Source organism: Camarhynchus parvulus, chromosome 3 (genome assembly GCF_901933205.1).
Source record: "Camarhynchus parvulus chromosome 3, STF_HiC, whole genome shotgun sequence".
Taxonomy (NCBI): domain Eukaryota; kingdom Metazoa; phylum Chordata; class Aves; order Passeriformes; family Thraupidae; genus Camarhynchus; species Camarhynchus parvulus.
The window spans coordinates 2,927,319-2,952,344 of NC_044573.1; the positions used below are offsets into that span (position 1 = coordinate 2,927,319).

Here is a 25,026-nt window from a genome sequence, read left to right on the forward strand (position 1 = left end):
AAAGATGTTAGGTACCAAATAAATCCAATAAAGATCCTCTATTTATAGCAAAGTGATGCCATTCTGCCAGGCTCTGCACAGAGACTTTGCCACAGACTGCTCACGTTCCTGGAAGGTGCCATCTAATGAGATACACCCCCCGAGATCCCGACAGCTGAGGGGAAAATCCCACTGCCATTCCTGACACTTCTCAAATTAGCAAGAGCTTATAACCATAAGGATCTGTGGGATCCCTCTCCTGCCAGGGCTGCATGCACAGGGGGTAAGGCGATGCCCTCCTGCTCTCTGCTGAATTCTCTCACCCCGCACTGCGTTGTTTTTTCCTGCGCTGAGATCTCCTACTTGTGTTTGAACTCTGAATACTCTCTTCAGCTCCACACAAGGAGCCAGAGGCCTTAGTAACTTACCCCAGCAGTTCTTTTCCTGCAGTCAGGAAATTAGCTCTCTTTTTTTTATTGTTTGCCTTTTTTTTCCTTTCTTTTAATTGAAAATAACTAGGGGAATTCCCCCTTCCTGTGCCTGGTTTCACACAGGGCTCTGATGGCAGTGGTTGGTGACAGCAGCAGAAAAACCCAAGCCACACCACTCAAAAACAACAGTGCCACACTTTGTGTAGGGTTTTATGTCAATATTTTGATAATTTCAGCTATTCCACATTCTCACTGGTATTGAGATATCTAGAAAACAATGTGTGCTTCAAGTAATTCAGAAAGCATCACAATAGGCCTGTGTGAAAACTTCTTCCCATAAAAACCCAAATCAGGTTAAATTCTGAGACTTGATTTTCAGCTGATATAAGCCCTTGAAGATAATGTAATTACTGGTATGACAGTTTTCACTCTGAAATGTTCCTCCATGTGAGCAGAGGAAACAGGTACCAGCAGGGGAAGGTTTCACATCTCTGCCTCCCTGGTGTTCGCACCAGGAGCTGATTTTACCCCAGCAGGATTTCTTTTTCCTTCATTCAAGAAATTGCCTTGTTTTTTAAAATGTAGTCAACAAGAGAACTTCCCTTTCTGTTGTCCAACTTTGGAAGAGGAGCCTGATTTATATTTTTAGCTAAAAATCCCCTCAAAGTCATGAGAGGATGTGGTGGGAAAGGGATTAGAGAGGAAAGTGAGTGGCACCTCTAATACATTTTACCAGGATATAGGAAGAAGATAAATATGAGACAGACAAACAAGAAAATTTAGGAAAGAAGGGGAAAAACACATGAAAGGTGTAGTAATAAAGGAATCCCATCAGTAGCAACAACTTGAGGCAAAAAGAGGCCTGATGGATGGCTGGGCTAGCATGAGTGAGGAAGGGTAAAACAAGCCTTTCCAAAGCATGGAAAAAGAAAACCAAACTGCATTTAAAAAAAAAACTAGTGAGAGAAAAAAAAAAAGTCAGAAGACAAATAAAACAGACAGGGAGGATTTCTAAGAGCACAAAAGCAGAGGTCAGTGCCCCATGGTCATTTCCTAAGAAAGGAGGAAGCAGAAGTGAAGGAAAATACCTAAATATAAGAGACTCCTTACAAACAAAGGGCACATTGACTGCTAGCCCATGATTTTTTTGAAGGTTTGCTATCAGCATATCTCCAGTGATAAATGCCTTCACATGATGCCAGCTCTCTGCAGGCACAACTGCAGCAAATCAGTTCTGCCAGGCCACAGACGAAGTGACAAGGAATCACTTCCCCATTCCACGTGGCACGGCCCTGTCCATGCACAGGCTGAGGATAAATCCTCAGGAAAGGAGCACAGGGCAGCCGTGTCCAGCAGCACAGAGGAGGAGAACACAAATGGGGAACTAAACTGGCAGCCTGGAGCTTCATTCCAACAATGATTACACAGTTCCATCTCTGACCAAGGCTCCTCATTCCATGTCCTGCTCCAATTGCTCTTTTTTGTGTCTTGGGCACTGGTTTGTCTAGGCAGAAAAAATACTTCTAGATTGTTCTTGCCACGCCCACCAAAACTGAAAATTGCCAACAGCATGCTCTGAATGGCAATGGCATCCACAAAAAGACTGGAATGACACAAACATGTTCAGGAGCTGTTTGGTGACTGCTGAGCCCAGGCTGGTGCCCTGTCATGACAGTAACCTCGTGTCATTCATTAAACCCCCTAAGCTCAAACTAGTGTCCCAAAATGCCTTCTGAGTGCCCTGGAGCACAGCACCAAGCTCAGTTTTCCATGGAGAGAGGAGCACCTGACTTGAAGAGCCATGGTAGGGATGTGCAGGCCCAGTGCTGGGCAGGGATGGGGCTCCATGGAAAAATGGTGGATGGAAAGGCTCCATTTTAAAAGTAAAGATGTATGGGTGATCCCCAGAATTTGTGCAGAAGCTTGATGGGGTTAAAAGCTGTGCCCACTGACATGTTTCCAAGCAACCCCCAGGCATTATCCTGCACGTGGGCAAATGCTGTTCTCCCTCCCATCCCATCACTGGGGTTCTGTCATTAACACTGATAATTTCAAAGGCAATGTTCTGCCTATTGATCAGAGCCCCATTCTGGGAGGGAGAGATTCAGACTGACACTGAAAGCTGAATCTGCAATGTGTATGTGCACACTGACTTGCAACAAAAGAACCACAGATAGCCCTCTGTTTATCAGTAAAATCCAGTTAGATCCTGTGGTATCACCAAAAGACAACAGTCTGGCCCCAAAGCCTCCATTCCACAAACTCTCACTTTGTGCTGCCACAAAGAGGAGGATGAGCACATCTTGTCCAGATCCTGCAGCTTTTACTCAGACCTCAACTGCCATGGAAGTATTGCCTTAACTCACCACAGCATCTTCACTATGAGTACTTCTGTCCATATCACCTTTGCCAAAATAATTTTTGGGGAAAAAAAAATGCAGGTTAATTTTTCTAATAGCAAAAAATGAGTATAGAAATTCACTTTTTTTTCCTGTAACAGACAGCTGAGAAACACAAAACAGCCTTTTTCTGTCCCCCCACACCCTTGCTCTGTACACCACCCCTGCTTTAAGATTAACTGTCAGTCTGTGCTACCCTTGAGGCCAGACATTCTTTGAATTTGGTTATTATATCAAGGTGCATTTGTGCTTCTAAATGGGCAGCTGTACTGTAAATGGAGCACAAAAGAGCAAAATTCAGCCTGCTCCAGCGTGGGTCCAAAGCCCAGCGTGTCTGTGATGCTGTAGCCTTTTGTTTCAAATGCAGATAGATAAACTACAGCCTTTTTTCCATGACGGTTATAATGCAGAATATGAAAAACTCTTGGGATGGTTTAAGCTGCAGGGTATTCTCCCAGAGTTCTGTCCAAAAATAATCTAGTAAAAATGTGGACAGAGAACCATCGACCTCTGCTTTCCCCCGAACATATGCAGCTCTGATCAGTCTGGTATTTCAAGAAAAACAAGGTCCTGAACCCTAATCCTCAGACACATAACAAAGCGCACTTCACAGCTGTGATGCACAGCTACTATCAGCTCCGAGGCCTGAGTGGGTCCCAAGACAATGCCTCCTTTATCACCCAGAGGACAAATATCTAGACAGCAATATTTTCTGCTTGAATGCTTCAAGCATCTCTCGCAACTCCTGACTGAAAGAGAAAACTGAGCTGAGAGTGTTTGCTGAGTGATTATTTTAATTTACTACTTGATGTAAATCTAAATGAACTGACATCCAGCTTGAGATGGACAGAAAACAATCATTGTGAAAAAAGAAAGAAGGCTAATATTACAATATCATTTGAGTAGCACAGGTTTAGGCAACTTTAGCAGTGGCAATGTAATAGATAGCGAGGCACAGTTTGCATTTCCTTTTCTTCACTCAATTACCATAATAAGTTCTGTAATTTTAGGGCTGTTTATTTATCAGGCGATGATAACAAAGACACTCAGAACATGGTGTCTGAATGCAATAGTACAAAGCAGCCCAGTGATGGCCCCTGCATGCAAAGGGATTGCTGATTCCCACACACCTGATTTTCCCTGTGTACCTGTGCTCAGAACCAGCAATATCCCCCTTTTTGCTAATTGCCAAAATGGCACATGCTCAGCCCCTGGCTTCAGGCAGAGCGAGGGAAAGGCACAGTAAAGGGAGAAAACTTCCTGGTGAAGTTCTCCAGCGCTTTAAAAACCTGTCAAGTCACTCTGCTGAGCTTTCTGGTATGAACAATAGATTTGGGACCTGGCCTGCCTGCACCAGGGAATCTGTCACTGCAGCTCTCTGATCCGGGCTTCCAGCGTTTGATGGCTGCGCGGTGTCACAGAACAGCTGGAGGAGAGGCGCCCCGGCTGCGCCGGAGACAGAGGGAAAAAACAACAAACAAAAAGCAAAAGCAGAGGCTTCTTTGTGAGGCAGACACGGTTCTGGGCTCTGCCAGAGCCAGACGTGGCACCTGCGGCGTGGCCTGTGGTGCCCTGCACCGAGGGGAACAGGCACTGCTGCCCCAGCACCCGTGCCCAGAGGAGTGCCAGGGAGAAGAAGCAACCCCACGGGGAAGTCCAGCAACAGCTCCCTCCCAGGGGGTTCACCATCTCCTGCAGCTCCTCACAGCATTTTCCCAGTGGAGACCACCTCCATGGGCCCCTCCAGTGGCACCACCAGCGTGGATAAGCAGGTGAGAGGCACCACGAGCCCATCATTCTGTGCCTCTCTCAGCACATCAAAGCCCGTGTTGCACCCCCAAGAATGACTGAATGGCAACTCTTCATTACTCTGAGATGCTCATGTCAGTTTTTGGGGGATTTGTGGTTGGAAAGACTGATCTACATGCTTAATTTCTTGCCCATTGCCTTAGAAATATGAACCTAATTTGAAACAAAACTCACAAAGTAATGTCCATTTTGCATATACCAAGGAGCGATGGAAAATCCCATGACTGAATAAGAATAAAGGGAGTTGAATGGAAATGGAACTCAATGGGTTTCTGAGAATGCCACTCAACAGCCTGGAGGTTTTGGAAGAATACCAGGCCTTCCTATTCAAGGCCTTGAACCACTACCTTAAAGAAATCTCTGCAGTTCCTTCTTAAATTCTACAGGAGGCTCAAAAGCACGTCGGAAATATTTTTACTCCGTACCATAAGATGTTTTTCATCAGAGTAACATGCCTCTTAACCCATAGCCATATATTCAATTAAATTGCATGGGCATATGTGTGTTTATTTACATAATGTGTAAATGTATAGCTGGGTATATATAAACAAAAGGCTTTGCTAACAGGGAGGAACACACATGGCGGTGTAATTTGTGTATACGCACACTGTGCGACTGCAGCCGCTCACGTCAACACCATCCATCACCTGTATTCACCAAAACCCCGGCAGCTCTGCTCCACACGCTGCCTACAAGTCCACCACCATGATAATCTCCTTCCTCAATTAATTAAGGACAATTTAAATATTTTAAGTGAATTACATTAACATGACAAAACAGTAACATTTAAATTGTGGAGCTGCGAGGAGGAGAAAACCTGCGACGAAGTCCCTCTTTCAGCACAGTTGTGGAGAAGGATCTCACAAATTGACAGTGTACATTATGCACAGCCTAACTGTGGACATTTTCTGTCAAGCACTTAAACAGAAAGACACAACAGCGGCTCCAGTGTGAAAAAGGAATTATCTGTGGGGGACTGGTCCTCACTAAGGGCAAGCTTGACAAGTCCAAGCAGGCACCTGGAGCAGCATTTAAAATAACCCTGCCACACCAAAGAGGTTCATCATGAAGCCCTGTCTAAATTACTGTGGGTTTGCACAGAACCTCCATTAACTGCCCTTATGGAAAAACACCGTTAGCCTCCTGGAAAGAGTATTTTTTAAGCGCCCCTGTCCAATATTGCTTCAGTAACAGGGCTACAAATACATGGTATGAAACGTCACAGATGGAAATTAATTTTTTTTTTGTTAGCTCTGTGGGGCTTCTTACAACAGATCTGAAATTTTACATTCAGGACTCAGCAGCAAAATAACGTTTTCCTTTCTAGGGACAAAATTCTGCAAGGAAAGTTTTTGAGAAACCCAGCTTGTATTTATATCCTCCCTGTGCAGCCACTACGGATCTCGCACTCCTTCCACCGATGAAGTGACTGATTAACACATCCCATTACTGGGATTTGCAAATTAAAGGCTGGATCCTGCCACACGTCCCTGAGTCAGCCTCAGTCACATGAGCAGCCCCCAGCAGGAGCAGGGATCGGGCCCTTCCAAAAGGAGCAGAGCTTCATGAGCCACTCCATGTGCCAATGGAGAGCGATGATGCAGGGACATCCAAACTCAGGTTACTCGTGCCACGCATCTGGGAGGGATCTGGGACTTCCAGGAATACAAACAGGTTATGGTGAGGGCCAAGCTCCTGCTGGTCTTTCTCTACCAACCTCAACCATGCCCAGCGTGTGATGTCATGTTGTAGAAATTATGGTGACGTCACAAAGCACGAGCTGAAATTTCCTGAAAACCCAAATTCTGCCTGAAACCCCCCAGGGCAGTTTTCCTGCCAATGAGAAGTGGAGGACCAAGCGCCCCACCCCTGAAAGAAGAGGGATTGCTTACCCAGGAGAAAAACATCCAGGGTGCCAACATTTCACTGTGAAGACCACACTGCATTTCCTGTTGGCAATTCTTAGCTGTAATTATGGAAACTATTGCAATTAGGTTATTCTAATTATGAAAATCTATTTCCTTTTAAAGATTTCAGAGCAACCTTTTTTTTTAAATGAAAAAGAACACATAAAAAACACTGAAATCCTTTGAATTCCTTCTTATGCCACAGAATCTGAGCACAATTTATCTAGATAAGTTTTAATTATAGCCTTTCCAGAAAGACAGTACTCTGTATAAATAAAAAGAAATATAATTGATAAATGTAGTCAGATGGTACCAGGTTGTTTAAATAGACCATTAAGCTCAAAATGTCTAAAGTTAAATTAGATTGTATTCTCTTTCACCTAGGGCTTTTGTAAGGCACAACTGGCATGTATAGTCTTGTCCACATTAATTTTTACTGCCACGGTCAAAAAGCAGCATAAGTCTGCAGCTTGTGTAGAATTTTCTGTCTTTATTTGACGTGATCACAGTGGATGAATTAGCTCCCTTGGTGCAGAGAGTGAAAGAAGGTTAGTTGAGGGAAATAAGGAATTTTCAGAGGAAAGAAAAAGTTTGAGGGAAACATATGGTTTAAAGGCTCTAGCCTATTTCAGATCAAGCTGAGAGAGTTGAGATCTGTTGGTTCAGAGATCCAGTTCACTGCACATTCCTACTGTGCCTGCCTACTAATTGCATCCCATGTTTGTCAATCAAATATTTGCAATTAACAAAAATATTCCCTTAAGAGACATATAACAGAGGCTGCTAAGGATCCATTGCTTTGCTATTAGACTCGGCTCCAAAAAAATAAAAAAAAAGGTCTTTAAAAATATTCTGCTGATGATGACACTGCCAGACACTTCCAGTCAAAACATTAACAAGCAGAATAGGTGGCATGGGGGCTTTTCAAAGAGATTTTTTTCAAAGAAGAAAAACTTTGATCTTAGTGTTTCTGACCCATCCTCCACCTCTGATTCTTCAAACTACAAGTACATATAGTGGTTTAATTTTACTCAGTGCATAACTTGCCTAAGGAGAAACGTTGATCTAGATTTTTTTTATTTAACTCCAATTTAACTGATGCTCTAAAGCTGCCCTATCAGTGCATAATGCACATTCACACGAGGTTTCTAAGCAGAAACTGAAGAAAGCAGACTGGAATAATAAGAAATGCACAAGCTTCAGAGGAAACATTAATTTGTAAATAGGTAGAAATGCCAGTAATTTGTTGGGAATTGAAGACCTTCTGTATGAAACAGTGAAGCTTAGCAGCTGTGCACTCCTGTTTTATAAATCAATATTACATCTGAAGGAGGTGTTTGAAGGCTTGTATCATTGTGGTTTGAGTCAAACAAAGTTCTGTGATAAGAAATGATCAAACAAAACAAACAAAATCCCTTCCCCTGTCTCGCCGGATAAATTCCAAACATAATTCCACAAGAGGGATAGAACATTGAAATCATCCACTTTTTTATAATTGCCTAAACCCCTCAGTCACAGAAAGATGATTGGATTGCTGATGGACTATTGTATTCTCAAAGACATGGCTGATGCCAACGGAGAGCTCCTGCGGAACGATAACGGCGCCAGCATTCTCCCTGTGACCTGTGGTGGGCTTCAAAGCCCATCCCAGCCAAAATGCCGTGCTCCAGAGTGAGCATCACTGGGACTGGGGGATCCAGCCTCCCCTTCCACCTGCACAACTAATTCCTTCAGTGCCATGAGCAACCTCTTATCCTCCCTGCTGCTAAATACAGAGTATAATGCACAGCCAGTGAGTGAGAAGAGCTCACGCTTCGGCCAAGCCTAGCCAAGGAAAAATGTGCCAATGCAGCCCGGCAGGTACAGCTCCATTTGCAGATTTGCCTCGTGTCAACACAGCCTGCACCTGCAAACAGAACCTTTTTCTTGCCATTTTCCAGTTCTCCCACAGAAAATGAAGCAGAATCCCAGCAATGTTAATGATTTTCCCAATCAGATGCGATCTAAAATGCTGTGTGCCCCCATGACTGACATTGCTTCCTTTCCCTCAAAGGCTGTAAGTAATCATGAAATGTTCTGAAGGCACAAAGGAGCTGCCTTCCCTTGCCTCTTTTTTTTATCTTTATAAACCATTTCCTTAATTTAGGCTGTGGCTTAAAAAAACCCTCAGCATCATAAAGCTATTTCTTTGGGGCTGTAATACTTGCAGAGAATGGGCAAAGAGACAGCATTTCTCAAAACCCACCAAGCCCAGTTTCGGGAGCCTCGGGAAAGAGAGGGAGTTGGGAGAGCGGTGTCTGCAAAGCAATATCCTGGGAGACATCTGCTGGCCACGCCGAGCTCCGGTCCCCCGCTGCCGGCACCGAGACTGGGGCTCGGGACTTCGGGAGTCAAGGGGCAACTTGGCGGTCACACAAATCATAAGTGCACAGGAAACAAGGATCAACCAACAGCCCTGCCTTTGGGCTCCATAAAGGATTTAGCAACATCCTTATTGTCTGACTGATTGCGAAAGGAAGCAAATCCATCCCTGCGACTGCAGGGAAGCGGAGAGCAGGGACAGCTGAGCCGCAGCCCACTCCAAGCCCGTGGGCACCACTCCAGCCCAGTGACCAGGGACACTTCCCTGCCACTGCTGGATAAACACACTCCAAAGCTGGCACTGGCATCCCCCAGCTGCCTCTGTGCCCCTCGGGAGGCAGATAAAGCAGGACACAAAGCTGGGCGGCACAGGGAGCAATAGGGACAAGGCAGAGCCCGGCCAGCCTTCACACGCCTGCTGCTGGGGGGATTTTAAATCACGGGCTTGCATGGAAGAGCCCCGTTTGTAAACGCGCAGCTATCATTTTGCAGGGGGTTGTCAGATTACAGAATCTTATCATCAAGTCTGAGGTGGGAAAAGAAGAGGAGGAGATGGAGGAGGAGGGTATTTTTGTTCCTGTCCTTCATTTCCTGATAAGGAGACACTTTTGATCCAAGAGATTTTTTTTTTTCTCTCTTCCTTTTTTTTTGTTCAGGTTTTTGTTGTTGTTGTTCTGTTTTTAATTTGGTAGCATAAATTCATTTCACAAGATGCAGGTGTTTGAAAAATTTCAGAAGTTCTGTGGTTTTGTATTCCTGGGCTCATTGATGAGAAAGCTTACTCGTGATGACATGGTGAGCTGAAGCAATGATTAAAAGGCTATTGCATATGCTCTTCCCAGCTGAGTTGTTCTCCTTGTTGTTTTTAGAGCACACAGAAAGTGTCTGCACCAGCTGCTAATAAGCTCTTTTGTGACTCTAACATCATGATCTGATCACCCCAGAAGTGCAGAGTGGGAGCTGAAGAACTTGGTCTCAGCAATTTGCCAAAAACATCCCTGACATATTTCAGCTACCGTGGAAAGTTTGTGACACTGCAAGGAAGTGAAAATGCCTGTGGAAGGTTGAACAGGAATGTGGGGCTCGTGTTTGTGTGCACATGAGATTTAAAGGCATGGGCAGAGCAGGGCCATGTGTGTTTTCAAAGGCACAAACGGGAATTAGGCACACAACTTCCGTCAGCTTCCATTGACAGAACTATCCCTCGTGCCTTTGAAATTCTCCCCCTTCATTTACTGTACCTTCGTAAAACCAGGGCTGAAAATCCAGTTTTTAAAAGGGATTGGAGCTGGAGTGAGGCTGCTTTGGGATTCTAATTGAGAGGCACAAGACGAAACCACCCCAGGACACATTTCATAATGTCCCAAAAATCAGCTTTTAACACCAAGTGTTCGGAACTTCAAATCCAGGGTGCTCTAAAAGTACCACTTGACCTGACAGGGGGCCAGTTCAGGAATTCCCACTGGAGGGCAGAACTAACTGGTATCCCTTGCTGGGCAGGAAGAGCAGGGCAGTCACACCTGAAGGTCTAACCTGTGGAATTCTCCCAGCTAAAGCCAAGCTGTGCTGTGTCAGAGGAGGAGAGAGCTCTGTGCATTGAGGGCAGGTGTTCTAAGGTGGTTTTGGCTCTGATTCTGGTGGAGGTGGCAGGAGCTGCTCAGTTCATGTGCTCACAGTGTCGTGCTGTCTCTGCAGGACGGCTGTGAGCAAACAGTCTGAGGATGTTTTAGCAGTGCATAGAGCTGCATATATTTGCCATAAATAGGAGTTTATTCTTTGGCAGACAAGCCAGCATTAGAGCTGCAAAAACACACAGAATATAGTAAGTGCCGGGGAAAAGAAAACCAAGCAGAGAGACAATCTGTGAAGCAAAGGAAATAAATAGAGACTGAACAGAAAGAAAAAAATAGAAGGATGAGGGGAAAAACTAAAAAGTTAAGGTGAAAAGGAAAGAGAAAGGAAAAAAGAGAAGTCAGGAAAATTTGGGATTCCTCACTTGTGGGAATGGCACAAATCCATCAGTGATGCTTTGTGTAGCTCTGGACACCCCAACTGCTTCTTTACCCAACTTCTTAAAAAAGCAACTGATTCCCAAGGCAACGGGACTGAGTACATTAATTTTTATTAATCCTCATCCATAATAACTAAAACTGACCTATTAAAATAAGTACCACTGGATTTGGGGGTTTTTGCTCTTTTTTTCAATGCAGAAGAAACAAAGAAAAAAGCTAAACCAAAAGTTTTAAGAGGACAGCCAAGTCATGATGAGCAGCACCCATGAAGTGCAAATATCCACCTGTGCTTAATCAAGAAGGGAACTTGACCAGTACAATGTGTGGGCATCAATTGTCCCTACCCATTCCAACAGATATAACAATAAATTTAAAAACAATTTTAAAAAATAAAAATAAATAGGTAATATAATTCCTAATTTTTCCTGGTGCTTTTTCTGTTTTTCAAAATCCTGTTTACATGAGCAGAGATGACAACAGCAATTTCTGCTTGAAGACAAAAATCTGAGCTCAACAACCAAAGGCCAGCAAAACCCCATTCTTTTCCTAGGCAGAGCTGAACTCAGCATTAATTAATTTAGGACACAACTTTCTGGAGCTCAGTTATTCCCTTGGGCAACAACTTTACCTCACTAATTTACAGTTCAATGGCAATTTTATGGATACTTGAACTTTTATTACTGTCTAACCTATACAACCAGAGTTGAACAGATTTTGCTAGTAGGATAAATGATCACTTGGTTGTAAAATGAGTTATTGGAATTGCCTTTTCCATACATTACAGACAGTCAGAGGTGGCTTTCTCTGTCCCTGAGACCAGGGAGAGGACACTGCCCCAACACCAGCAGGACAAAGCTCCTGGCTCCCTGTGACCCTGACAGACTCTCAGTGCCCAAACCCAATGCTCCCTCACTCCAGAACTACATGAAAAATTAAATAAAAGACTGAAATAACCTCCCTGTTTTATAAACCAGGCAGCTTTGGGAACCAGGTGGCCCCAGAGCCACACCTGAGGGCACTGGTCTGTGCTGGGTGGGCAGATGAAGAGCTGGGGCAGAAAAGCCTCCCCAGAGCTCCTGTGACTGTTAAAAACAATGACTGTGGGTAAAATTATCAGTAGCTTACTATTCTTAGCTCAGAGTATTTATTTATTGATTTTATTACAGAAAACTCCTTTAGTATGTAATAGATACAATTAAAACTGCTTTGTGCTGCTGGCTTAAAAATAGCCTTATAATATTTAAAATAAATGTGGGGGAAATTATTTTAAGATTTTGGAAAGGACAAAATCCAGTGCAGGGAAAAACACCACTTTTTGAGAAAGAAAACAGTACAAAATATTAATATCACCTCAGTCAATATTTCAGTTTTAGATAAAATTCACCTTGAAATCTAGCCATCAATTTCTTATAACACCAGAATTGATTTTTTTTTTAATTTAGTATTAACTTCATTTAAATCCAGTCTTTCTAAGTCTGTTGAACTTCATAAAATGTAGCTGAATGGAAAAAGGGGTTTTTTCAGTTTTAAATCCCATTTGGTGAGTAACAAAAATAATGCAATTTGCACCTCAACTGAAAGTATCTGTGGTGCACACGACCTCCCTGTGGGATCCTCCAAAGGCTCCAAACGTCCCCTTGGTGCAGGATCACTGCTGGATGGAAGGGCCTGAGATTTTCATTTTTAAGAACTTGGGAGATCCAGATGCAACAGTGAAAAATGGGAAGGAGTTTGCACTTGAGGAGAATGGTTTTATGAAACCCTTCAAGTATTTAAGAATTAGAGCTATTAAATGCATGATCTATGACTTTTAAAGCTCTGATCTGCCTAATCTTTCTTGCATCCCTCTCCCCCAAAGGCATTAATAAAGCCCAAATTAAGCCATGCCAAATCCTCATTTTCCATCTGAGTTTGATGTTTCAAAGGCTCTGCTGTTCTACCTTTGTTTTGACATACAAAAATGTCACCTCTGCTAGGAAATGTGCATATTTGGCAAGCAAAGAGGAAATAAAGGCTTCCCCTGCATTGTAAGCTGTGTGTTACAGTCTGTCAGCAATCAACAGAGGCAGATGTTAAACTCACCATCCTCTCCTAGAAACTGGTGTTTAATTAATCAAATGCCTTTCTCTCCCCCTAAGGTGTCTCTAAACCAGGAGGTCCAGCATATCCATTAGCCACTTTTTTTCAGAGATGTGATAAAAAACTATCCCAGACTTAGATGGACCCAAAAATCCCAAAATGAGTCCATGTCTAATCTAGACTTCACCTGAGCTGCGCAGACACATCAGCACATCATCAAAGGCATCCTGGACTTTCTCTGACTTGGGAACTAAGTGGAACAATGTTCCACTTTTGCTTCCTTTCAGACCCAAAGAACGACTTCTGTTTCCCAAAGCTCTTCTTTCCCCTTCCACAATTGTTATTGGCCTGATAAAACATTTTATTTCCCTTCACAGCATGATTATAGTCAAGGAGTATAAAGGCCAGAGCAGCATTTGACTAATCCAAATAAGATTAGCAGAGAAGCACCTTAATATTTTACAAACCCAAGTTTTTTACCTTCCACACACAGGTAGTGCCACTTCCCTACCATCACTTTTAACCATTTCAGTGGAAAGAAAAGAGCATGAAATGGAGACTAGAAAGAGCTATTTCCACCTGTGCCACCTCTGGACAGGAACCATTCAGCAGCAGGCTCTGGACTCCAGGAGCTGGTCCTTCCAAAGGCCTTCCAGCTGCAGCTGGACACCTGCACCCTTTATTTCCTCCCTTCCAAGCCCATTGTGTTCCCCACCCACCCCATCAGGTCCAGGGCCAGCCCTAAAGCCCCACCTGAGCTCTGAGGAGCTGCACTGAGGAGCGCCCACCTGCCTCTGTCCAGTCCCTAAATAATCAATTTCTCCTCTCCCCATCAATTTATCCACTGGAGGAAGGCATTTCATACACTGAGCTGTAGTGTCTGTTATTTGATGGTAATCGATTAATTTTTAACTATCTTTCAGCCCTTTATGTTCTATAAATAGCCTAAGCTAATAGAGACTTCTTCATACTCAGAATGCAGATCCACTGTGAGGTTATTTGAAAGAAAAGAAGGAGTCTGGTGTAGTATGTTTGTTCAATGTGTTATTAACTCAGAAAGGAAATTGAGCTATAGTGAACTATGTAGATCTGATTCTGACAGCTGCAAACAATTCATAGTGAAAATGACTCAGCCTAATTCACATTTTTTAATTATTTTCTCCCCCACTTTCTTCTGCAGACAGATAAAGGGTTCAAAATGACCTTGAATTGAAAACCCTGGATTTATCTTAGTGTTTTCTTCTTTCTTAGTGCTGTATCCAAAACTTCCTTACTGGGGAGTCAGCAAAATCAGGAAAAAAACCCAAACAACAAAACACCTCCTCTCTGATGCACCTCCTCATTTTGTTTCCAATACTTCCCAGACAGTGCTGTGAGCAATGTAAGCTGCTCTTCAGAAATTCAGTTTGGAGGGCTGGGATAGACACAAACCCTCAGTTGTGGTGGGGAACTCAGAAACATAAGTGGCCTTTTTTTTCTTAATTTACATTTTCCCTGTTAGTTCACCCTGAGATCCCAACGGCACGATTTACTAATTAATTACTATTATTAGCTAATGGCAGTGAAAACTGAAATTACTGCCTGCCTTAAGCATAACAAAACTGACAATAAATCTGTGGTGTGTGAATCACTTCCTTAACCAAATGCCAGCAACGGTGGCTTGGTGCTTTCCACAAAAACACCTGGCACACATGGAGGCACAGCCTTCATGTTCCAGAGCAAGACAGGGGATGGGCATTTGCATTCCTGGGCACTGCTGATACAGAGGCACCACCAGCTCTGAGAGGGCTTCATCCTCTTTTTCTGACCAAAAAAACCTGGGTGCTGCTTCTTCAGAAATATGGGCTGGACTTGGCCTTGTAAGCAACAATAATTTACCTCCTGTTTGTCACAACAAGTGACAATCACCGAGATGGCTGCAGCTACTGGCACCAGCTACTTGCTAAATGTATGCAAACATTTTAGGGTTTACATGTGGGGCAGTTTTTAATGTGCAGATCCTTAAATCCCCTCCAGATGCCCAAATGAGCACCCTGGTTTGCAGAAGCCCCTCTGGGACAAGTCTCCAGGAGAATTGCTGTGCAGAAGGAGGTGAGCAGGTGTGTGGCTTTGTGTCTGCACGCTTGGGGATGTCTGTGGAACAATTATTTTCCTCCCAATCCCGAACAGTGGGTGGTCGCTGATGTTAGACCGAAATCAATAGGTAGAAAAGAGATTGTTTACAGAAGCATGACAATGATTGGGTCACTCCAGAAGGAAGTTTGCATCGTTCTGAGAAGCAAACACTCAGAAGAGGGCTGTAATTTAGTGCCTGGATACCAGAGTGACTGGGAACCGCATAGACAGATTAGGCAAAAATTAAATTTGTTTAGACAGATAAGATGCGAGAGTCAGATCAAAGAAATCAGCTTCAATGTAGTGCAGGGAATATTTTCCCACCCTCAAAAAGAGTACAAAAGAAAGCAAAACCAAGAAGCTGCCAGCCAAAATTACCAATGCAGTTCCATTTAACAAAAAATCAATATTACAATAAGATGCCAGTAATGAAAGAAAAACCGCAGCAGTATCTCAATAAAGATTACAAATTACAAGATTATAAATGGAGAGCCACAGTCATTTTGGACAGACAAATATGACCACAGGACAACTGGAGGCCAAATGATGGTTTAGGAAAAACGCCTGCAGCTTTCAAGAAGGCCAATGGGAGAAGCAAACATGCATCTCAGGGCAGGATTTGGCTCTAGGACTCGCACTTGAGTAATTGTGGCAGGGAGATACAGAATATCACAGAAATAAAAGACCTGCTCATTAGAAACCCATCCAGCCAAACCCAGGGGGACATCCTGATGTAAAATCTCCATCATTTGTTATTTTCAAGAACCCGGTGCCAGTCTTGAGATATTTTTAAGGTACCAAAAGTGGGGGGTTTTAATTGTAATTTCCCTTTCACCCATAGAGCTCTTAAGTAATTTACAAATCTTTGACAAAGGCTCCAAAACCTGCCCCTACAAAAGCCAGGGGTGAGGACGATGCTGCAACAATGCTGGACTCATTTTCCAAAGAGAATAAAACAGGTAAAAGCACAAAGCTTGTTCTGGAAACCAGAGCAACCACAGCTAAGGAACATTCCAGTTGACAGTTCCAGTCTTGCAATAAGGCAGAAATAAAGGATGGACCATAGGACTCTTGGCTTGCAATCAACTGCCTTTGCCCTCAGCCCATCTCAGCTCTTGTGCAAAAGCTGATTTAAGCAAGACAAATGATGAAAACAATAAAAATCCCCACCTCACTGTGATTCTGGCACATCCCTTTCATCCAATCACTGGGTAAATAAAAGGCAAAATCTGCCCTGTAGAACTACGACTCCTTTCTGTTCCTGCAGTGTCACCCAAGCCCACACTTCAGAGATGTTTGCTCATTCCTGTCCTCTTTATTCTATTTAACACACTGCAATAGTTTCACAGCACAGAATATTGTCAACACGTTTATTTCTCAACAGGCAAGTTGAAGAAAACCCAAACCAAACCAGATTAGAGGGTCAGGACAGACACAAAATAGAATCATGAGAGGGAATGGTGGAAATGACTGAATTAAATATGTAGATAACAGCTCCAGAGCGAGGCAGAAAGTGCAGGTGGTGCCATCAGGGCAGCACACACTACAATGGAGTGGGAGATACGTACCAGAGCTGGGAAGAGAACAGATCACAAAGAAAATACGGATTGAAGCCAATAAACTGCAGGAAAACTAAAATCAAAATGATAGGTGAAAGAAATGCATGTATCTGCATTGTGAGGAGTCCATTGAATTGAGCAAATGATACTCCTCCTGGGGGAATGATTCATTACCATATGGAAAAGACCTAGCCCATGATAAAGGATGGGGGGAAACCACTGAATAGCAGAATCTACCTACAGAAATTGAAAAAGAACGTTCTTGTTGAATTGTGGCAGAAGTACTTCAAAATTCCGACGGGCCTGACTAACGCAGATAGGGAGGGGAGGGGAAAAAAGCATGTTAAAATATGTGATATCATGCCTACCAGCAAGGGTGAAGGTCGAATCAGAGAAAATTTAAAATGCGCCGAGAAACAAGCAGCATCAGCAAGAGCGGTGCCAGAACGAACAGATTTTATTCATCTCTACTTCAGGACCAAAAGAGGGGGATGTGGGGGGGGAAGAAATATTGGAAGTCCTCCTTACTTGGGGGGCTGTGTCTCCATGCCACTGACCTACTTCTACTTGAAGCACTCTGCTTGGAGAGACTCGCTAAGGCTCGAGAAAAAGGTCTTATACCACAACAATATTGTGCTACAACAGTGCCCACAGTCTGGCTGCTCGGGGATTTATAAGCCAAGCTCACAAATAGACAGTAATGAGTTACTCACCAGAGGCTGTCAGCAAAGTTGCTAATTAGTACAAATGGTAGTAGATCTTGTAATGCTGTCCCCTGCTTTAGTGGGAACAGTTCCAAGACCGCCTAACCTGTATCTCACCGGATTAAAGACAGATTGGCTCCCTTTAGTCCAGCCTGGCATTTCTGGGGGTTCTAAAGCACGAGGCAGAATCTGAGTTAGAAGGAAAACTCAGGAGCAAACTTAACCACGCAAACAAAGTGACTCAGTTCCTGGGGAGACACCCCACGTGCAGAAAATAATTACTCCTCCCTCTCCTCACGGAAGAGCCGATGCACCCATGTCAACAGAAGCCCTTCAATTGAATTTTGCAAGAACTGGGCCAAGTCCCAGGGCTGTGAGTGCCAATGCTGCCATGGGGAGCAGCACACCTTGAGCTCCCCAGCCTGCAGAGCTGACAAAAACCTTCTGCTAACCAGCAGCCCTCAGGCTTCCAGTACAGATAAAACCACCAGAAAAGGCAATTAAATGGGGCACAGTTTTAATGTGCAGCCTTCAAACAGGGAAACACTTCATCTTCTCAGAATTTCACAGGACCATGGTAACAAACTGTTGACATGTTAAAGCCACTGTTAAGAAATACGATGCTAAAAGGGAAATAAGAAGAATTATTGACTGGTTATCGCAGTTTAAATATCTTTATTATTTAAGAAATGCACCAAAGTTGCATTCCTGTTCCCTCTGCCAATGAATGTACAGAAAAACCAGCACATCATATTGTAGAGTTTTTCTGGTACTACTTCCTACAAAAAGAACCAGGTTTTAAAAACCATTGACCTGTCTGGCCATTGAAAATGTAAGACATTTTCTATTAAAATACATCTTTCTATCAGCAGAAATATTTTCTCTAATATTTTCTGCTGTAAAAAGTCCAAGGAAATTAAAGCAGATCAAAACCATTTAATATGTATTAAAATAACAATTTAGACAAGAGGGGTCAGTAATGGAAAGGTGAGATATCTACGACTGGAGCCAAGTTACAGAAAGGGTGAGCCATTTGTAGCCAAGTTAAACAAGACACAATTAAGGTTAACTTGGCTCTGCTGTTTTGTGTAAACCCACACATGAGGACTGTGGGGGGCTGTGACAGTTTCAGTGTGACTTATTTACCTTGGCCTTTTCCTGGACTGTGTTGTAGGCTGGCTCTCTTTGGAGACATCACACCTTCCCACCCATTCCTCACACCTGGCCTCTTATCACACCCTAAATGTTTGCCCCAAATGGTGCATTTTGTTGAGAAAAACAAAGGCTGATGGGGATGGCAACCAAATGTCTACCAAAATATTTTTCAGCGGCGCAGACATTTCACTAGATGAAAAAGCTTTCCCCAAAATGGTTTATTTCTACTAGAATTCTACCTATATTGTAAAAAATGAATATATTTTAGTTCCATTTCCCTCCCAAGCAAAGAGGTGTATTTTATAGTTATTTTATAGTTATTTTATGCAGTTCTGTCCCCATGTTATCTCACAGACACATCCCATGGCAATTCCCTTCTACCACTTTGCAGCCCTGGCACAGCACACATGGAACCACAGAATGTCATCGTGGAAGGTCCATCATCCAAGGACCTCCAAGAACCTCATTTCAGGAGTGCTGGGCAGCTGCCTCCCCTCACCAGCCTGGAAGAGCCCCAGCACAGACACAAACCTGGCTGGGGAGTCAGAGCCTGCAGTGTGCCCAGATAAAAGAGCAATGTGCTACAGTTCCTTGTAGTAACCAGGAATAACACACTTTTTTTTTCCCCCCTCTGTTCAGTGATTTCATTGCAACTCAGGCTCCTAAATGCTTTTATGGATCCAGGCCAAGACATATTCAGTAATAGATACTGAAACAGATTATTTCATGAGCCAGTTCTGTAGGTTAATTCACATAAGTGAGAAAACAGTTCTGATTGAAGGGCGGAGTGATTTTTAAAAATTTGATTCATACAGAAGTGTTAACAGCCTTTTGCTTATACCCACAATTGCTGAACAGAATAGAATCAGTGGAAATGTTATTTCCAAGTACTGTGGTGTAAATAAAACCTCCTCTCTCTGACTCACATCGTGAGTCATTTCTGTCTGTACGTTTTTATGCCGAGGAGGGACATAACTCCGAGCTTTCTCCTCATGGAGAACGTCTTGTGTCTCAGATTCTCTGTTGCTCTTGGGCTTTGTGGACTCTTAAAACCTCTAGCTCTAGTAATTTCCCTCTTGTTTACCGTAACCTCATCCCACTTGTTCAGCTCGCTGGCACAAGTGAAAAAAAGACCTGAAGTTATATCAGTTGCAGAGCTGGCACTAGGTAGGGAATGATACAGAAAATGATAAAATAAGCATTAGAGCAGCAACACCTAGGCAAATTTACACCTTGTGTGTGCAATAACTGTAGGGCATTGACAATTACTTCAGCTGAAAATGTCTCAGCATCTCTTTTCTAAGGACCCTGCTGCTCACGCTTTTCACCAAACCATCCTCATTTGTGCTCCAAAGGCTGGCCCAGCCCGTGTGTGAAGGCAAAGAGGAAGAGGAAGGAATGGGAACTAAATCCAGCCACATCCCTAACCCACATCCGTGAGTGCTGTCTCTATTTTCAGCCTTGTGAGAGCCCTGAGGGACAGAGTGAGAAGTGACACACCTCACAGCAAGGATGGGGAGTAGGTGAGGCTGTCCCCCTCCCCGCTGCCGTGGCTTTGTGCTGGCCCATCCCTCACAACACCAGCCAGGCTCAGAGCTGGGCTCAGGGTGTACCTGCCCAACACATGCCACAGGTGAACAGGTTTGGGACAACTGTTCATCTCTTAAATACCCAGAATGTTAAATGAGACAAAAAATCTAATGGGGGGAAATTCATTGTTGTCAGGTGAATATGAATAAACATATAACAGAGCTACTTTCAGGAGAGGGTCTCAATTAAAGGTTTAAAATACAATATTATATATATATCTAAAACCCTCTACCCATACAGACACCAGAGACTTGGTTTGTGGAGAGGATGCTTCCAAATCCAGTTACCCAACACAAGGAAGAGTGATGCTAATTCTCTAATTCTGGCAGATTATGATGACCTCAGTTTTGTGCCTTCTGTAAAATAAATGGGAGCCAGGGCAGGTTTTGAACAAGTCAACCCTGTTTGCCAAACAAATCAGTTGTTCAAAAAGATTATGGACATTTGCAGGTTTCTTTCCTCGTTACTGATTCTTGGTGAGGAAAAAAGTTAAATAGTGGGTATTAGAGGAACACCACAGGTAGCAACTCACACATAACATGAGAATACTTTTAGTTTACTCCCCTGAGTAGATCCAGCTTTCCCCAGGGCTTCCATGACAAAAGCAGTGTGTTCCAGTGGGCACAGCTCTCCACAATTCCAGCCAGTGGATCAGCTAACAGCCGAGTACACGAGATATGCACCAATAAAGCAGCTAGCAGGTGTCGTCTTGGAATTCCTTAAGTGTTCTTAGCAAGCCAGGTGCCCACAGGAAGGAGGCAATTTAGGTATCAGTTATATCTTTACACCTGCTTGCAAATGCTGATCCAGGCCCTCACACAGAGCACTTAGCCAATAGGAAACTAATGTACAGCAGTGACTAATTGATAATTAAAGAAACCTTTAGGAATACCATAAAATATCTGGCACAGGATTCTCTCATCCACTTAGCAGAGGCTGCTCTGCCATGCACTTATCATCCCGCTCTGCCAGTTTTCATAACAATTAAGATGGTGAATCTGTGTGAATCAGGGGTTCAGTTGCAATTTACAGAGCACTGCCTGTGTTTTATTGTTGTCTGATGGCTCCTTCTTTAGTCTGTGGAGGGGATCACTCTATTACTGTGCTTTCGACGGCTCACAGGTTGGCCCTTGCCCCTCTCTTTCATAAAGTAAGTATAATTAGATGATAATGCCCTTCTTGTCAAAACTTACTGCTTATTTAAGCCTGCAGTAATAATTTCGATTTATTAAAGATTTATTCAGATAACATTATTATCACTGTTTATTCAAACAGACATTCTTTTTTCTTTTTCCTTCCATTTTTTTTTATTCTTCCAGGGGAACAAAAGAGATAATTCCTGCAAACAGATGTAACAAACCTGTCAAGTTCTCAAATGGTTAAGTTGAGCATTTTACTTGGAAAGGCTGACAAATTTTCTTCACTTCAAAATATCATTAACACCAATAACACATTTGCCCAAGCCTATTTCTAAGTTGTAAAAAAAGATTGCTACAGATTAAGACCCTTGATATAATGCTATAAGCTCCTAACAATGGTATCTTTTATAGTGAAGAGCAACTGCAGACACAAATTGCCCCCTTTCCTGCACCTTTTTCACAAAAATCAATATTAAAGTAGTAGCTGCCTTAACTCTCCCATAGACTATATGAGAAAAAACCACAGCCACGCTTAGGACAGTTTAGGTCAATAAAGAATCAATACTGTGGTTGAATCTGTAGAAAGATAAAAGACTTGGAACTCACTACACTGTGCCCTATTGTTTCTCTCTATTTTGAAAAGAAACTCAAGTGCTCACTTTTTTTCCCCTTAAACCAGCAATGAATTTTGTGTTTGTGGGAAGCAAGGGAGGTCACTGGAGGCTGCATGTGGCTTCAGTGCCTGCAGACGAGGGGTCTGATCTTGTTCACCCACACCTCCCAGCCAGTTCCAGGGGAGCCCAGGGGGCGGCAAGAATGCGGCGCTGGGCCCCTGGAAACCAAAACACCGCTCCGGCTCCCATCAAGCCCAACTCATTTATTAACCATGGAGAGACTGCCCAGAGGAACTGTGCACTGCAAGGGTTCTTATCATGATTTCCAGCTCCCTGGCTATTAGGAAGAGGAGAGCTGATTTTGAGCAGAGAAAGCTCTCAGATGTACGGGGCAATTGCCAGGCACGCAGATCCTGCTCTAGGGCTGAAGGCAAGCTCACCCTCCACATCTCACCAGGTGATTAGACCAAATTTCAGTTCCCCTGTGAAAAAACACAGGTTCAGAGGCAAATAAATATCTCACCAGGCACACAGGCACACACACATCTCCCTACACGTGGTTTGGATTTGTTTCCCTCTGCTTTATCCCTTTCAGGGCACTGAGCCTCCTTTATAAGCCTGAGAACTGCAACCATATACCTGTCTGGAGAGTAACTGAACATGAAAAAATATTGGTTTGTGTGGACTGGAGAGTTCAGATAAAAACAATTTATGAGCCCAAATCTTCCAAATTCTTTACTTGAAGATGCACTTTGTTATCCTACAAGGGGCAGCTTCCAGCACTTCTCAGCTTACAGCCATAGCTCCTACTTGCAAAAGCTCAGGGAAAACCTAGATAAAGCTGGAACTGCAGCTCCTCACAAAGATTGGTGAGGATGTGGGTAGCAACAGAAAGGACAGGCATAGTTTTAAATGCACTTGGCTGTTGAAAGAAATGGCAGCACTCTTGGAATGCTGGGGCTCTCAGATTCACAGGGAACACTCCCACCCTGATCCATAGTTTAGTTAGGATTAGAAAAAGCAAATGGGTGTTTCTAACATTGCAGACTGAAATGTTCCTGCCTCCAAGAGGCACTGAAGAACAGTTAACAACAGTGTCTCGAGGACTTTACAGGAAGAGCAAATGCAATTCTTCTATTCAGCATTAACAGGATTTTTTTGCTAAATAATTAGTTGTTATTAATAATAATTAATACTAGTATTAATATTATCAGGGTAAAATTCTCTTTCATTATATTGTCTGGCTCTTTTTTTACAGCACAAGATTATCCTGACCTCCTCCTTTCCCACTGCAAATACTGGAGACATGGAAAAAGGGTAAATGCATAACCACAGCCAGCTGATAAAGGAGGTCTGAGGTGCTCCCAGTATGTCACACCATGGAGAAGTCTGAGCACATCCACCCTCTGCTCTAGCCCTGGCACTGTGATGGGAAAGAGACAGGTGAATACACAAATAAGCAGAGTCTTAGGGTTAGAATCTCCATGGTTTTAGCAGGACATTGTGGAGATCCAGTGGAGCCTTCAGCTGAAGTTGCCTCGAGCATCCACCACCAGAGAAAAAAAGAGCAACCTTTATAAATCCAACCATCTTACCTCCAAGCCTTGGACTTTTTTCCCTATCCAAGTACACTCTTCCTAAGCCTTTGTGCCTAAACAATGTTTTCTTTCATAATTTTGCCATCTCCTTCCCACCAGTTGTTGCTCATCTCTCTCCCTAGCCCTGGCTATGGTTTTCATCCTCACTGACCATTTTCTCAGCTCCCTCTTCAGGGTCTACACTAAGCTTCTTAGACCTCTTTCCAACCTGAGGTGAGACTCTGCCACAGCACTCCCTTTGGATGGCTTTGGTGACATCTGTCTGCCTGCTGGTGTCCCAAAAAGGGCTGGAGAGGGAGATGAACCACGAGGTGTAACACAGCTTGTCAGATGGATTGGGCTCCAAAGAAATCAGACTTTGTGATGGGAGCTGGGGAAGAGCAGCAGAGTGCAGTGACCTCTTTCAGCATAATGACACAGAGATGCAGTTGCTCTGCAAAGAGCTGATGTGGATTCAGATTTTAGGGCCCTCCAGTTGATTGTTACCCCTGCTCTGCTGGTACCTTAAACAGCCAGAGAAAGCAGCTCGTTCCTTTTGTGCTGAGGCAGCTCAGGGAGCTCTCACCCAGCTGGGTCAATGCTCCAGTTTGCTCCCAACAAGGCAGGAGCCCCAGTTATAGCTGAGAATTCTTTGGGTCAGACCATGGCTTTGGTTCCAAAAAAGGTCTTCCTTTCCTCAACTTGCTACTAGTCCATTCCATCAAAACCCCACCAGACAAATTCAGTATTTCAGCCTTGCAGCAGGGATCAAACAGCAGGCTCAACGAGAGAGTAGGCTCTGAGCAATTCCCCCTCAGTTACTCTGTCCCCAGCTGAACAATGCCAGGACTAATCCTGCTCTCCTGACTTCAGCAGCACGAGGTCAAGTGCAATATCATTATCTCCTGGTTTGATTTACACTAAATTATAAAATCAGGGCTTTGAATTAAATAGTGTGCAAACATCAAGAACTTAACAGTTAATTTTCCCCGTATCTCCAACAAGATCTCTTACACTTCCCCTTTTCAATTAACACCACCTTTCTGAGTCAGTTCCTGAGATGCATCTCTGTGCTCGTGTGCTGGTGTACAGGGCATGCTAAAAGTCTGATCCCTATTATAGCCTGGAAGACAAAAATAATTGTAGCCTTCCTTGATTTTTGTTAAAGGCAGAAACAACAAAAATTAATCTTTACACAAACAACCCAAGGGAGTATTCAGTGGGACTTTTCAATCTATTCATGATCTGTTATTCCCAGCCCCCAAAGTTTCTGTGTTACAGCTTAATATCCAGGGACTCCATATGTTGAGGGAACACAGCAGAACCAAAATGAGCTGAAAAAAGAATGCATTAGATTCAAACATGGGATAAAACAGTACCCAAGGAGCCCTTGTTTCATTTTCTCTACCTGGAACCATGGGACAGTGCAGCCATCTCAGTCTCATTCAAGTGTAACATTTCTTTTGAATATGACAGTGGTGGTGACCTTGTCATTAACTGATGCTGGTAGCAACACTTCAGCTTTCATAATTCAGTTAATTTTCCAGCCAGTGGTTACTGAACCCCCAATATAACTTCAGTATAATTAAACTGTAT

The 25,026-nt window shown here is 43.4% G+C and overlaps 1 long non-coding RNA gene across 1 annotated transcript in view; it reads right to left on the reverse strand.

Moving 5' to 3' along the window:
• Positions 1–25,026, reverse strand: part of LOC115902263 — a 430,874-nt gene that overhangs the window by 51,459 nt on the left and 354,389 nt on the right. The gene's annotated exons all lie outside the window — the stretch shown is intronic.